Below are 12,261 nucleotides of genomic sequence, written 5' to 3' on the forward strand. Positions count from 1 at the left end.
ACATACTAGAAGTACTTCCTATAGAATGCTGTAAGTGCACAGCACAGGGATGTCACATGATCAGTAGCTGTTTCATCACTAGTAGGAGTCACAGCTGTAACTAACCCAGGTCAATCCCTGTCACTTCATTTAACAAATGTCAAAGGTAATAGCAACTGCAGCACCTAGGGGCTTAGACACTGGCAGTCACTGTAACGTGCTTACTGATCCCACAGTAGTCATCACAAAAGCTAAGGCCTCATTCACACGATCCTTGTTTTTATTTGCAAGACCCATTCATTTCTATGGGCCCACCCATATGACTACTATTTTTGGACACATTTGCAGAACAGACCAGTGTAGGGAATCATACAACACTTTTTGCAGATTCAGATGAAGATGACATGTTTTTTTTGTGGATCAGTATTTGTGGAATGTAAAAACCACTACGATGTTGTGAAGGAGTCCTTATTAAGTCATCCCTTGAATATAGTAGGTATGCAAATGAATTATTTTATTTCATTAAAGGGATCCTATCACTCACACACAATTTTTTCTATGTACCAAGTCGGAATAGCCTTAAGAAAGGCTAGTTGTCTCCTTCCTTTCGTTGTCTTCTCCATGCCGCCGTTCGCCTACAATCCCGATTTCTCTCGGTATGCAAATTAGCTCTCTCACAGCACTGGGTGCGGGCCCCAGCGCTCAAACAGCACCAGGGGGCGTCCCCAAAGCTACGAGAGAACTCTCTCCAGTGCTGCCTCCATCTTAGTCAGCAGCATCCTCTTCATCCAATACTGTGTAAGTGGCCCTTTTCTCGTGGCCTGTGAGCATGCGCAGTCTCCTATGCCCAAGGCCTACAAGTTAAAAGCCATCGCCGGATGAAGAGGACGCTGCTGACGAAGATGGAGGCGGCGCTGGAGAGAGTTCTCTCGCAGAATTGGGGATGCCCCCAGTGCTGTTTGAGCGCTGGGCCCGCCCCCAGTGCTGCGAGAGAGCTAATTTGCATACAGAGAGAAACAAGGATTGTAGGCGAACAGCAGCACGGAGAAGACAACGAAAGGTAGGAGACGAATAGCCTTTCTTAAGGCTTTCCGATGTGGTAACTAGAAAAAATTGTGAGTGATAGGATTCTTTTAAAATCAAGTAAATATTAATAAAATGCTATAGTACATCTCACGACAGCTTCAGAATTTCTTTGTACAATAAATTTAACATGCTTAACAGTGTAAGATATAACAAAACAAAAACATTGGCAATATTTCTCCCTATGGTGTATCCCCCTGGTAAAGAAAAAAAAAAGTGAACATATACATATTAACATACATTGGGCTTTAAAATGGTACAGCTGAGAAATACTAAGGGTCCCAAAAAAAACAAGACCTCAAACTGCTTCTAAATGTAAAATTAAATAAATAAAAAAAATAACACTTTTATAATTAAATGGCACCAAAATATCCATGTGCTGAGGATTCGATCGGATTATTATAGCCATAGTATGGGACTGATATGGCTTTACAACCAAACCCTACAGGACACATTTTACTATCCTGTGGCAGCAACTGGACATCTCAGTGACTGAGGCAGAGATGGGGACAAGCAAAGGCCAGGCTGCAATACAGCTGGGCTATTACCCTATAGCCTTGTGTCTGAATCCTAGGACCCCATAGGAGTGTGCTTGTCATTCAGCCAGTAAGCCATAACATGGTGCCAGTATGCCTGTACTAATACTGCTATAATGTGTACCAGCCGCGCCTGCGCCCACTAAGTGCCCAGCACCCCACAGCCGCACGTCTATCCTCCTGTCCGCCACAACAGATACAGCCACACGCTTACATTAGGATACAAACCCGCTGCTTCCTGTAATCTTCAAGGACCTTCTGACGTCAGACGGTCATGTGATAACAACAGCACGTGGTACAAAGTACAACGCGGGCTGCTGGTGAAAAGAAAGCGAGGACCGTGTAGCTGTGTGTGGTGATGTGTGATGGGGAATGACCAGCGAGTGTAATAGCAAGAGTAGTGTGCAGAACTGCAGGACCGTCATGCTGGTGTCTAGTAAGAATGAAAGCGGCGGTGAAACTGGTGCAGCCGCCTCGGGGCCTCGTCCTGTTTATTTTATAGGTTGCAGATAGTGGTGTAAATACAGCCGTGAGAGTGCGCCACTATAAAACATTATAAAGGGACCATTATGTGACATTATATAGTGTGGACTGTCCACTATGGCACCTAATACTGTGTGGACGGGCTACTGTGGGACATTATACTGTATGGAGGCTGCTATGTTACATTACACTGTGTGTAGGGGTCACTGTGGAATATTATACCGTGTGAAGGGTGTGCTGTATGACATTATACTGTGTAGGGGCCACTGTGAGACTGCGTACTGTTATACTGCATCCAGGGCTACAATGGGACATTATACTGTGTGCAGGGGACACTATGTGATATTATACTGGGTGGAGACCAGTTTGGGACATTATATTGAGTGTAAATGGTCCGTTACAGTGTGCGGTGGCCAGGATAGAAGGCGCAATTCCATGGGGGAGGGGGCATGTCAAAAGTTTGCTATGGCACCCAGCCTTTACTAGTTCTGCTCCAGGCAGCAGGTAATGGCTTCTATATACTTAACAATCCCTGATTTTGCCCACCGCTGCCTTTGCTTCAGCCCTCCAAGGGGCCTTGCATCCCACATCACGTTGCTGATGCTAGTGAGCACAGTATCCGAGCCCTCGAGACTGAGGAGAGAAGTGGAGGCAACCGTACCCAGGATCAGTAAACAGGGCCACCGGCGTAACCCACGTGACCATTGAGGTCTAATCTCTGATGTCATTTGAGTCCCTAAGACCTGTTAAGGAGCCTAAGAGAGGTGAGTAATGCCATTTGTTATTTTTGCTCTGCTCCCCTGAGCCAGTGCTCATTGTACTCTGAGGTCTCAAGAGACCAGAATATAATAATAGTAGATCGTGAACCTCAAAAATTTGGGGTTCAACTGAACCTGAAATTTTTTGACAATTCGGAACAAAAACCAAAAATTTGCAACAAAAAGTGTGTAGCCGCTATGGAAAATCATACTATGCACTATGGGACATTATTCTTAAAGGGAATTGGACAAACGCCAGAGGGGCCCATGGCAGATGGTTGTCTAAAGTCACTAGCACTTACTATATGGGGGCCAATAAAGGGGCAGTGTGAGTGCCAGGAAAGGAGGCACTATACCAGGGGTTCTACTTCGTACCATGTAATGGTACCATTTAATATTCATATTATGTACTGGCAAGCTGGAAAAAAATCAGAAAGGGGTGGAATTAGATAAAAACTATTTATTTAAAGGTTTTGTTTTTACGACATTCACTGTGCTGTAAATATGACCTTTATTCTGCGGGTCGGCCAGATAACTGCAATGCAATATTTATTTTGTTTATTTATTTTTTTAGCCCTTGAACCTGTGATCATTAGATCTAGATCATGAGACCAGAGACTGTTAGGTCATGAATGTGGGTAACCACTGGAGTGCAAGAACTTCTTGGAAAGGGTTAATCACTGTCACATTCTAAACACAATTAACCCCTTCCAATCTAGTGAGTTCTTCTGCTATTGAAGGCATCCCTGCACTGAGATCTGGGAGAAGTTGGCTACAGTCCAGTACTAGGGGACAGGCTGATTTTATCAGGTCAAAGACCCCAAACACATGAGTTTTTCCACCCTTCTAAAGCTAGGCTGCTGCTTTAGTATCCATTTACACGTGTAAAAAATGCGCCAAAAAACGTGACACATTTTTTGATGCGTTTTAGACGTGTAAAAAAATGTCATTGAAGTCAATGGGAGTCTTATTTTTACACGTGTATTCTTTACTCGTATATTTTGCCAAAATGAGCGCGCGTTTACTCTGTGTGAATGGACCTTCAGTGAATCTGGCTGGTTTTGAAAAAAGACTTGGACTCCCCCCTCCCCCTGTCTATTTTTCATAAACTGTCAGATCCAATAAATTAGTGTGGTTTCCAGGGTGGGAAAACTCACATTTAAAGAAACATGCAAAAGTTGAAAAATAAGTATATTATTGAAATAAAACACCACAAAATAACCCTAATCATCGGCCATTTTATTGAAAAAAAAAAAAATCCTTGCCAGCCGTAGTAATCCATGGAATCCACTGTAGTTCACAAATCAGATCTGCAAAAAAAAGAGAAACAAAAAAATTACATTTGCCTCTCCTGGGTCCAGCTCATGAGCTATAGGTAAAGACAAAGAACAGCACCGAGCTGCATATGGTGAGGTACCGTATGTAAGATGAGAGGTAAAGTAAGAGAGCTTCTCACCTTAGAAGGTTGTGTGCACAACCATTAAATATAACTTAGAACCACTTAGAGGAGGGGGGGGGGGGGGTTCCATCCCAGGTGATGAGACAGCAGGATCCGTGCCACCTTTGGTGTCAAACGATATCGGGAAGGACCAGGTATTGAAGGGGATCACCGCGCTCAACTGATTGTCAAATGGATAAACTTTATTTCTGTATAAGGCACACACTACGCGTTTCGGGCACAGCGCCCTTTTTTTATATGTGCTTGTGCATATATTGTCCATACTCTTTGTATTAGTAAAGTTCTCATGCGTGGCAGTGTCACATGCCTAGACCCCTATACAGCAGCGATCAGTTTGCAGCTTATACACTTGAAAAAGGGCGCTGTGCGCGAAACGCGTAGTGTGTGCCTTATACAGAAATAAAGTTTATCCATTTGACAATCAGTTGAGCGCGGTGATTCCCTTCAATCCCTGGTCCTTCCCGACAGCTCATGAGATGGCAGGTGTTCCTAGAATTCATTGACTGATGAATTCTAGTAACCATTCGATGTTGGTGTATGAAGGCCGGGGATGTGACACTGTGTGGCATGTATGCGCCAAATTCCAAGGACTCCTGCTACAGAAGGAGTCCCTGCACTCCAGCCTTAGTCGTGGTCGAGTTCTGAGCACAATTATCCCTTTCTATTGCAGGGGCTACTTCTGCCACAGAAGTTAGGAGTTCACATGACCAACCTCGAGTGCAAGGGTTAGTTGATCATGACTTGACTGTGAGCAACCCCCAGTCCAGAGATGTCTTCTATAACAGAAGGTTTCCCTGCACTTACTATCAGTTGTGGAAAAGTTCTGCCTTCTATTAACCCATTCAAGTGCAGGGACATCTGATATGAAGGAGCAAGGTCATATCATCACAATGGGTAACCCCTTGATGCTAAGGTCCCACTTTGCAGAATGGCAACCTTTTTTGTTGCAAATTTTGCTGATTTGTTTTCTGAGCCGAAGCCAAGAATAGCTAGAAATGGAATCAGAAATACAAAAGAAGCGCTTAAACTTCTACCTTCTGCTCCATCCACTCCGGCTTTCGCTCAAAAAACAGCAGCAAACCGTTTTTTGTTTTTTTTTAACTGGACACAAAGTCCGACTTTGTGTCTGGTTAAAAAAAACGGTTTAGCCGTGGACAGGTACAAAACGCTCACGGGCGCTCACTTTTCAAACCCATTCACTTGAATGGGTTTGAAAACTGACTGGCAGGTTTCTGTTCCCTGTCCAGTTTCTCGGGGCAGAAGACGGAAACCCCGCAGGATTGCTTAAAGCGTGAACGGGCGCAGATGTAAACCCGCCCTGATTCCCATTAAAATGAATGGGATAGTTGGGAGTTGCTTATTGAGACAAATTCCACCTCAAAAATTCAGCAGCAAAATACTCTGTATAAGCTTAACTTTATGTGATGCAAATGAACACTTAAAGGATTTGCTAGGGAGAATTTAAGAGCCTGTTTTCTATTAATAGGAAGTTAGATAGGTTAAGTCTATTACAAAAATGTCTAACAAACATTAGTTACACTTTAACAGATTTGCTAGGAATTTTCCTGGCACATATGTTAGCAAGAAATGAAGCCAGATCCCGAAAAGAGTTGTGTCCTGCATCACTTATGCTGGACACCATAATATGAGGTTTGTTTCTCATGAAGCTGCTCATTTCATCACTCTCCCATCAGTTCAGCCCCACTGACCCACTGAAATTAATCCTTTTCTCATAAGAACTCTCTGCCCTCTGTGCTGGCTGAGTGATCATGCCCCCCCCCCCCCCTTATTTCTCCCTTTCCAGTGCTTTTACATCTCAAGTGCCCAGGATTCAAGCACTACAGGATTCACAGTTCTAGCCTCACTTTGAGGCGTCATGTGACCCAAGCATGACACAATGATAATTTACTGACACTGCTGCAGCAGGGACAAGCAATGTGTGCAATGTACTAGTTTTTCTTACCTTGCGCAGAGAGCATAGGGAATACCATCTACAGAACTGAGCTCCGCTGTTGCATCTTGCAGCACTCAGGTCAGCAGATGCTGTACAGAGGAAGTAAATGGAAAGCTAGCTCAAAAAACGGTGGAGGGGGGAGTTGCCTGGAGAATTGCAAGGTGGCTGAAACAATTGCTGAACTATGAAGCCCGCCATCACCATCACAACAGTGCAGTCAAAGCACTGTCAATCTCAGCCCTCATGATATGATTGTATGGTTACATCTAGAGATGAACAAATCTTTAAAAGTTTGGTTTGGGCTAAAAGTTTGATATGGGTCTGAACCAGTTTGTTACGGGCTGGAAGTGCACATTTCCTTAAAATGTTATATATGCCACTCTAAGGCCTTATTCATAAACAAAACAAAAACAGACACTTTTTACTGCTGCACATTATCGTTTGGCTTTCGGCCGGAAGGAGTCCGCATGAGGACCCCCCCTCCCCGAACGGAATACCAACGTAACTGCAAGTGCTGTGCAGTTAAGCACATGGATCCCATACACTATAATGGGGTCCGTGTGCTTGCCGCGCACTGCCCGCACGAATTTGGTGCGGAATCCTTCCGGACGGAAGCCAAACGCTAATGTGAACTGACCCTTAAACATATGTTACATTTCTCTGTTATTGATGGCCAAGTGTCTTATGTTCCGTAACTTTTTTTTATTTTTTACCCAACCCACCCACAATGGACGTGTCTAGGATATCAATCCATTTTTACGTCTGTTAAAAATGGATTCATTGATTTCAAGTGGGTCCGAGTATCTTTTAAAACAGATAAAGATAAGGGGCCACACGGTGGCTCAGTGGTTAGCATTGCAGCGCTGGAGTCCTGGTGTTCAAATCCCGCCAAGGGCATAAAACCATCTGCAAGGAGTTTGTATGTTCTCCCCGTGTCTGCATGGATTTCCATCCCATATTTCAAAAACATACTGATAGGGAAAAATGTACATTGTGAGCTCTATGTGGGGCTCACAATCTACATTTAAAAAAAAATAAATAAAATAAAACAGATAAAGATAGAACATGTATTTTTTTTTATTATTGTCCCTAATAGTTCCCTGTGGCCCCTTCACTGAGAATTATGGTTCCAAGTATTCCCCAGTGGCCCCTCCACACAGTATTGCGGTCCCCAGTGTCCAATCACACAGAATTATGGTCCCCAGTGGCTCCTTTACACAGTATTAGTGTACTCAATAGTTTCCAGTCTTTTTCATACAGAATTATTGTTCTCAATAGTAGCCAGTGGTCCCTTGATAAAGTATTATTAGACCCAATAGCCCCCAGTGGCCTCTTCACACAGTATTTTTATACCAAATAGTCCACAGTGGTCTTTAACATAGAATTATTGTCCCCGGTAGCTCCTTCACACAGAATTATGTTACCCAATAATCCCCAGTGGCCCCTTCATACAGTATTTCTGTCCCCACTGGCCCTTTACACAGTGTTATCGCACCCAATAGTCCCCAGTGGCCCCTTCACACAGTATTAGTATACCCAATAATTCCAAGTAGCCATTTCACATAGTATAGTAGTCTCCAATGGTCGTTCACACAGTATTATTGTCCCCAGTGGCCCATTGACAAGTAATTATGGTTCCCAATAGTCCTTAGTGGTCTCTTCACACAATATTATTACCCCTAATTGTTCCCTGTGGCCCCTTACCATAGAAATATGTTCCCTTCACACAGTATTAGTATACTCAATAGTTCCCAGTTACACAGTATTATTGTCCCCAGGGGGCTATTCACACATAATTTTGGGTCCTTAGAGGCCTCTTCACACAGTATTAGTTTACCTCTTAATTTCCAGTAGCCCCTTTACACAGTATTGTAGTTTCCAGTGTCCCATCACATAATATTATTGTTCTCAGTGGCCAATTGACACACATTTATAGTTCACAATGGTCCTTTCACACAGTATTATTGCCTGCAATAGTTCTCTGTGGAACCTTCGCATAGAATTATGGTCCCCATTGGCCCCCTTCACAAAGTATTGTTATGGCCAATAGTTCCCAGTTGCAACGTCACATAATATTGTAGTCCCTAGTGGCCCCATCACGCAGTATTATTGTCCCCAGTGGCCCATTCACATAGAATTTTGGTTCCCAATAGTCCCCAGTATTATTCTCCCCAATGGTCTCTTCACACAATATTATTCTCCCCAGTGGTCCCTTTACAGAGTATTATAATCCCAATTAGCGCCTTCACACAGTTTTATTATCCCCAGTGGTCCCTTTAAATAGTCCCCAATGGTTCTTAGTGGTCCCTTCACACAGTACTATAGTCTCCAGTGGCCCCTTCATGCAGTATTATGGTACCCAATAGTCCCCAGTGGCCCTTTCACATAGAACTATGATCCCCAGAGACCCCTTCACATAGAATTATGGTCCCCAGTAACCCCCTTCACACAGGATTGGTATAATCAATAGTTCCAATTGGCACCTTCACACAAAATTGTCATCTCTAGTGGCCCCATCACATAGTATTATTGTCCCCAGTGTCCTATACACACATAATCTTGGTTCCCAATAGTCCCCAGTGGCCCCTTCACATAGAACTATGATCCCCAGTGACCCCTTCACATAGAATTATGGTCCCCAGTGACCCCCCCTCACACAGTATTGGTATAATCAATAGTTCCAATTGGCACCTTCACACAAAATTGTCATCTCTAGTGGCCCCATCACATAGTATTATTGTCCCCATTGTCCTATACTCACATAATCTTGGTTCCCAATAGTCCCCAGTGGCCCCTTCACATAGAACTATGATCCCCAGTGACCCCTTCACATAGAATTATGGTCCCCAGTGACCCCCCCCCCCCTCACACAGTATTGGTATAATCAATAGTTCCAATTGGCACCTTCACACAAAATTGTTGTCTCTAGTGGCGCCATCACATAGTATTATTGTCCCCAGTGTCCCATACACACATAATCTTGGTTCCCAATAGTCCCCAGTGGCCCAATTATCTAGTATTATGGTTCCCAATAGTCCTCAGTGGCCCCTTCAAACAGTGTTTTAGTCTTCACTGACCTCTTCTCATTGTATTATAGTCTCCAATCGTTCTTAGTTGTCCCTTCACACAGTATTATAGTCTCCAGTGGCCCTTTCACATAGTATTATTCTCCCCACTGGACCCTTCACACAGTATCATTGTCCACATTAGTTCTTAGTGGTCCTTCACACAGTATTATAGTCCACATTAGTTCTTAGTGGTCCTTCACACAATATTACAGTCTCCTGTGGCCCTTTCACATAGTATTATTCTCCCCACTGGACCCTTCACACAGTATCATTGTCCACATTAGTTCTTAGTGGTCCCTTCACACAGTATTATAGTCCACATTAGTTCTTAGTGGTCCCTTCACACAGTATTATAGTCCACATTGGTTCTAAGTGATCCCTTCACACAGCATTAAAGTCTCCTATAGCCCTTTCACACAGTATTATTCTGACCAATAGTCTCATGTGGCTCCTTCACACAATATTGTTCTCCCCAATGGTCCCTTCATACAATATTATTCTCCCTAATAGTCCTTAGTGGTCCCTTTATACAATATTATTCTCCCCAATAGTCCCTAGTAGTCCCTTCGCACTGTATTATAGTCCCCAGTGGTCCCTTCACACAGTATTATTCTCTCGTTAGTTCCCAGTGGTCCCTTTACACAGTATTATAGTCTGCAGTGGCCCCTTCACACAGAATTATTGAACCCAATAGTGCCCAGTGGCTCCATACAATATTATTATATCCAATAGTCCTCTATAGCACCTTCACAAAGTATTGTAGTCTCCAGTGGCCCCATCACACAATATTATTGCCCAATAGTTCCCTGTGGCCCCTTCACATAGAATTATGGTCCCCAGTGGCCACTTTACACAATAGTGTAGTCCCTAGTGGCCTAATTACCCTGTATTACAGCTCCCACTAGTCCCTAGTGGTCCTTTTACATAGTATTATAGTCCCCAGTGACCCCTTCATGCAGTATTACTCTCCCTAATGGTCCCTTCACACAATATTATTCTCCCCAGTGGTCCTTTCACACAATATTATTCTACCCAATAGTCCCTAGAGGTCCCTTTACAGTCAGTGGGTTCAGGGCTGCTGCTCCCACCACTAGCTACACCTCTGAGGGTATGGAGTACTAGTAGTACTGGCAAACTAGAAATTTAGCAAGCAACAAATTTAGCATTTGTAAAGTAGGTTTTAAATAGTTTTTGATTACTTTTCAAATGTAAAACCAGTGCAGAACAAGAATGACCAGGCCGCAGGAGATGTCTGACTGGTAGGGCAGTATGGGACAGGTTGGACAAGACAGGAGATAATGTCCCACTCTGTAGTGATGGTAGCAGTGGTGACAGTATTGAAGAAGATAAGTCAGGAATTGATATATTGATTGTTGCTGCTTGTAGCAGTAGCACTGGCTAAGGTGTTAGAGTGGTGAAGGTTTCCTGGTCAGACATGTGGCTAGCACTGGCTGCGGAGATTGCCTGGTGCTATCTGTGGGGACCTGTCTACAAAGTGTCTCTTTTTGTACTGCACCTATTTTGCTTCCCCTTTAGAGGCAAGAAAAAATTCCCTCATTTTGTCTTTAATACAAAGTTCTGAAAGCATGGTTAACACTTTGCTTAGTGCAATTCATATGCCTCTCAGCACACACAAAAAATAAAGCGTGCACCATGTCATGCATATATATCTCCCATTCCTCTTGTTGCTATTCTTGGTTTTGGCTCAAAAAAAGCAGCAAAATCTGCAACAAAAAAGCTGCAACGTGGGGCCTTAGCCTAATACCTTTCACACCCTCCTTACTCTAAAGTTGTAGGCACCTGTCGCAGACTTCAATGCTCAAACCATTACACCCCCAAATTTATGACATGCTCCATGCTGGGGCAATGTGTTATTGTACCCAACTACTATGCAGCCATGATGTTAATATTGTCATTCATTATTGTTGCTTATTTGCAGTTGGCATGAAGACATCCAGAGGGAAATTTGCTGCTTGATGCAGATAAGTAAAGTACAGGGATAGTTTTAAAAAAAAAAATGGTGGTAAAAAAATATATATATTTCCGGCAGTGGCCCCACTACGTATAGATTTAGGGCCCGCTCTGGTGCTAAATTCAAATGGCCAATCACAAAAGAGATACTTTTGCTATTGAATTCAATAACTGCAGCCAGAGCAGGCACTTTGGTGCTAAATTCAAATAGCAGAAGTGTCTATACATAGTGGGGCCTCCGCCAGCAATAGCAGTGGCATCTCTGCCAGGAAGCTTTGTTTTTTTCTTTCATTCACCGCCAATTTTTTTTACTTTTTTTTTTTTAAATTCTCTCTATACTATGACAACATAGTGTCACAGCACAGGGATTGATGATATCAGGACTACCACAGAGGAATCACTGCTGCTATTTAATTCAATAGCAGCTCTCCTGTGATTGGACCATAAGAGCGCCAGGTTTCTAGCAGCCCTGAGAGAGTGCTGGGCTATATTTTAAGTCAATTTAAAGGGGCTCTATCAGCAAAATCATGCTGATAGAGCCCCACATATGCGTGAATAGCCTTTAAAAAGGCTGTTCAGGCACCGTAAAAGTTATATTACACTACCCCCCAGCTTTAAAATAATACCCTAAAAAAGAATGTGATCTACTTACGCATCGTGCACGCTGGGCGGGCATTCAGGGTGTGTCTTCTTCATCCACGCCTCTTCTTCCTCCGATGTCCTCGGGTTCTGTCTTCCTCCGGCGCTTGCGAACTGACATTGATATAAGAAAAATGGCCTGGGCGCATGTGCAGTAGCCGTAGTAGAGGCCGCTACTGCGCATGCGCCCAGGCCATTTTTTATATCAGTGTCAGTTCGCGAGCGCCGGAGGAAGACGGGACCCGAGGACATCGGAGGAAGAAGAGGCGTGGATGAAGAAGACGGCGCAACCTGAATGCCCGCCCACAGTGCACGATGCGTAAGTAGATCA

General features: G+C 43.7%; 1 protein-coding gene across 1 annotated transcript in view; it reads right to left on the reverse strand.

Annotated features, from left to right (window-relative positions):
• The window catches only part of FAM120B (family with sequence similarity 120 member B), a 131,973-nt gene extending 130,118 nt beyond the window's left edge, over positions 1–1,855 (reverse strand). Inside the window, exon 1 of the mRNA XM_075267771.1 lies at positions 1,827–1,855. The gene's annotated coding sequence lies outside the window, so the exon portion shown is untranslated. The remainder of the gene's footprint in view (positions 1–1,826) is intronic.
• Between the last annotated feature and the right edge of the window lie 10,406 nt (positions 1,856–12,261).

The sequence above is a fragment of the Leptodactylus fuscus genome, chromosome 3 (assembly GCF_031893055.1).
Source record: "Leptodactylus fuscus isolate aLepFus1 chromosome 3, aLepFus1.hap2, whole genome shotgun sequence".
Taxonomy (NCBI): Eukaryota; Metazoa; Chordata; class Amphibia; order Anura; family Leptodactylidae; genus Leptodactylus; species Leptodactylus fuscus.